Here is a 4,576-nt window from a genome sequence, read left to right as displayed (position 1 = left end):
TTCCTTTGATGTCTGCAGCACCTGTGAGCGTGCACCAGCTCTAAAACCAAATATAAACCGGGATGAAAGCTTTGTTAAAAAAAGAAGTCCTACGATGCAAAAATGAAATCCAAACCCTGAAGCAGTTCTTCTTCTTCTGTCTTGTTTTCTCCTCTGACGGGCTGTGTATCAGATGACTTGATGACTTCTCACCAGAGAAGGTGGGACCAGAGTCTTCACCCTCACCGCCTCACATATATAAAGAGAAGCCTTGGGAACCGTTGGAACAAATTCTCCTGTCACTTCCCTGTTTCCCTCTGCGGCCTGTGACAGAGCAGCGGTGGCTCATTAATCAGGAGAGATTAAATCTTCTTCCACTGCTGCCGGATGTTCAGAGTGCTTCGTCTCGAGGAAGTACAAGGTCTGTTTGTTATATACATACTGTGAGGCGATCACTTTCCTGCATGCTAAAACAATGCAAATAAATTGGTGATAATCAGAAAATATGCTAACACAGAGACAGATGAGAGCTTCCTCCTGAGCTATAGAAGTGCAATGTGTTACAGCCTGCAAGACGGACACAACTTCCATCTGTTTAAAGGTCAACAAACATAATGATTGCTTCACCTGAGCCTCCTCTGAGGCCTCCGATTCCTTATCATCTTGTGGTACTTTGGCTCCATCTAGTGGAGAACAAACACAGGTGCAAACATCTCACCAACACAGTGCATGCAAACCCATGACTGCATGACTTTACTTTACTTTGATGGTGGTGATAAAACATAGAAGTCATCTGGGGAACCAGGGCGCAAAATAATGCTTTAAAATAATCAGTTGTAGAAGAGAGATTCCTGATCGCCAATCAATCACAGGGCTGACAGAGACAGACAACCTTTCACGCTCACATTCACACCTGCGGGCAATTTTAGAGTCACCAATGAACCTAACGGGCATGTCTTTGGACAGTGGGAGGAAGCCGGAGTACCCAACGGGGAGTACATGCAAACTCCACACAGAAAGGCCCCCCAAGTCCAAACAGGGATTCGAACCAGGAGCTTTCTGGCTGTGAGGCCGCAGCGCTAACCACTGCACCACCATGCTGCCAAAAAAGGTCTTATAGCATAAAAAATGTATGACAGATAATGGGTCTGTAGGAGTGGAAAGTAGTATAAATTTAATGGGTTATAGTCATTGTAATGCGTACTTTAATGTACTGTTTGGTCGCTGAATCTGTCCCAACATTATATCTTAATCTGCCATACGACGTGTTTACAGAAGACAAATACTGTACATGTAGTGCAGTAAGTTATATTTCACTCCTCCTGTAGTGGAGTAGAAGTAAGACAGAATAAAACATTAAAGTACCTTTCTTGAATAAATCTAATTAGTTATCTTCCACAATTGAAGCTTCAAATAAAGTTTTCAAGTTAAAGTAACAATCCGCTCTCTGCAAGTGTTGTGAGTAAACAGTAATCTACTATGGCTGAACAAACAAAGAAAAGATGGATGACTACAGATACAACTTCAACAAGAAGTGAGAATCCAAAGAAGAAGAAACAAACTCGACGCTCAGATGAAGCAAACAGTCTACAAAGGAAAGTGAGGAAAATCAAGAGTTAGAACCGTGACAAAGGGAGTTAGATGTAGATGTCTGGTTGAATTTGGAAGAGTGCTGTCAAAATTACTGATTACTGCCAGTGGGAGGCGCTCAAGAGCATTAAAATTGAGATCTTCAGAACTGTTAGTTTAATAGTAGAATAAAATGGATGTACTTATTTAAAGTGGAAATACTATCTCCATACTATCCACCATTGTAATAAATTCATTACAGAAATAAATAGTGAGCACATGACACAACCAATGTGGTCTTAATTTGATTTTACGTGTCAAACACGTATGATTAAATATGAACAGAAACAAATATAAGAGTATTGCAAATGAAAGCACAGTTTGCACCGTCAGAATAAAAGCAGTGTTTATGGGGCTAATCGAAACGTTGAGCGGATGTTTTGTGGTGTCAGTCAGCTGAGAGACGGACTGTGACTGCAGATCAAAGTGATTATGTAACACACTCACGGCCTGCTCTGCATGAACCCTTTGAAAAGCAGACCAACACAAGGACTCTTGTGCCAAACTCCAGCTGCTTTGTGCTCTGATTAACTCTGCGTCAGTGATGGACATATGATGCAATATGGATCACAAGGCCTTTTTCTACTAACACAGCAAACCACTATGGTGCTGCTGATACATCAGATCGCTTTCCAGATTATCAGTGCACTGCTCAGACATGTGTAACATGTTGTGAAATCATGTGTCAGTAAAGTCTTCCTGTTCCGATAAGAATCCTCTCTAAACCAGACATAATCTTTGACTGATACCAGTTTGTTTGACTTCCTGAAGATTCTTCACTACTTCTTTAAAAATAAAACCTCCATGAAGAGTTTATACATTAAAAGGGTTATTTTCTAATCATGTATAGATCAGTTTCAAGCCAATAATCAGGAAAAAACTTTTTGATTCTTCTCTTGCGTTTTGCTTGCTTCTTCTTTTTAGCTTTTTATAATAACTTTATTTATACAGCACCTATGGCAGGAACTCAGGAAGACTACAGAATAAGCAGTCAACAGTCAGGGCAAACAGAGAATACAAAAAGAGGCAAGAACAAAATGGAAACGTAAACAGTCATTAAGAATAAATGCAAACATAAGAAACAACTGGCAGATCTCAAAAGGCCCTTAGAGGTATAATAAGAAGGATTTTTCCTGCATTTTGTCAACAACACATTCAAACTGACCCCTCCTCCTGCTGGGCTCTTCGTTACCAGAAGCTCACTCTCACTCTCTCGTGTGAGAACACGCCCACCCCGCCGAGCTAACACCGACAGCATCATGGTTACCTTTGTGCTAGCATGCTAACCGCCGGTTAGCTTGTCCTACTCGATTTGAGGCACCTACCTGTCCAGCAGAAAGAAGGCCAACTCTGCATCGCTCTCACGCCATGTTCGCCGATCTGAATGGGGTCCAGTTGCTAATTTGAACCACTCCCACTCTCACCTGTACACTGTGACTGGCTCAGGGAACCACAACAGCGCCCCTCCTGAAAACGTCCCGTGCAAAGCAAAACAACAGAGAAGATGCACCAACACATGATATATAGGTCCATAAGTGATTTATATTATATTTGTAAAAGTCAATATTTTATTTTTCTAGGAAACTCCTTCTTATCATACCTTTAAAGCAATAAAACAATACAAATAAAGAGGTAAATAAAAGAACAAAAGCAATAAAAGACAAAAGATAAGAAGACAACATCACATTTGTAAGATTTGTAAGACAAATAAAAAGTAAATAGATAAGTAAATAAATAAAAGCAATAAAGGACAGAAAGAATAGAACATCAGAAGAGGACTTAAGAGCAGACCAAGAGATTAAAAGCATTTTTAAAATGCATTTAAAAAGGAAACATCACATCTGTAAAAGTGAGTTTTAAGAAGTGATTTAAAAGAAGTCACTCGATCCTCCTCTGATCTTCTGATCTTCTGGAAAAATTGCGGCATTTTTCATGTCAGACTTGACGAATTTGTTTCAGAAGATTCTGTTATCAGCTTACCATCTTAACTCAACATTTAATCACGGATGACTCTCTAATCTTTGCCGTTAGCTTATACTGTGGGAGTAAGCAAAAGCACACAGAGCGTATTGATGTCTGAGGGTAGACTCCATTAGTGCGTGTCCACAGGCTCCTGTTTGTGCATGTGTGTATTTGGGGCCTTTGTGTGTGCATCATGTTTGTAAAAACAGAGTTAAAAGATTGAATTTCCCCTCTGGATAAATAAAGTTTTCTTTCTTTCTTTCTTCTTCTTCTTGAGTTACATTATACATGGTTTGATCTGTTATCTTGCATCACATTCATGAGGTCATCAAAGGTTCTGTGTGTGAATTCTTAATGTGTAAGTAACTGTAGCTGTCAGATACACTCAGGGCCCGCTTTGTGATGCACACCTGGCCACTGTGATGCAATCCGATGCAACAGCTCAGCTATAGATTAGAACATAATGATGTGCATATATCTCTCATGTTTTCCACCTGTGATTACACATTTCAATATAAAGCAGTCCAGTACACCCCCACAACTAACTACATCTTCAATAATAAACACTGAGTGTGACTAAAAGACCTCTCTGGAAAATCTTTATTGTCCCCAAGGGGCAATTCTCTGACAGCTTTAAGAAAGTGTAAAACGTACCGTGATATTATTAATGACATATTCTAACGTATAACTACAGATTTGGTGTTTGTTTTTTTATCTTCACCACATAATAGTAGTTTAAAGCGTTTGATTTAATGTGTCATAGTGTGTGAATATTAAATTGTTAGTGTTGGTGGATAAATGAACGGCCATAAATCGACATGGTATCTCATGATGTCTTATTTCGCTGACTTTCACTTTGCTCACTGCCCTTCCTCGTGACTGAAACAGCCTATATAAACATTTCCTGTAGCTGTCGAGGTTTTGCGTCAGATTGAGGTTTTTTTTAATGCGTGTGTGTGATAGTTTCAGTGAAGCACCTCTCTCTGCTCAGCCCTGCCTCCAGATG

Source organism: Semicossyphus pulcher, unplaced genomic scaffold, assembly GCF_022749685.1.
Source record: "Semicossyphus pulcher isolate SPU_LCO1_2020_fin unplaced genomic scaffold, fSemPul1.0.p SCAF_3, whole genome shotgun sequence".
Taxonomy (NCBI): domain Eukaryota; kingdom Metazoa; phylum Chordata; class Actinopteri; order Labriformes; family Labridae; genus Semicossyphus; species Semicossyphus pulcher.
This window is presented reverse-complemented; position numbering follows the sequence as displayed.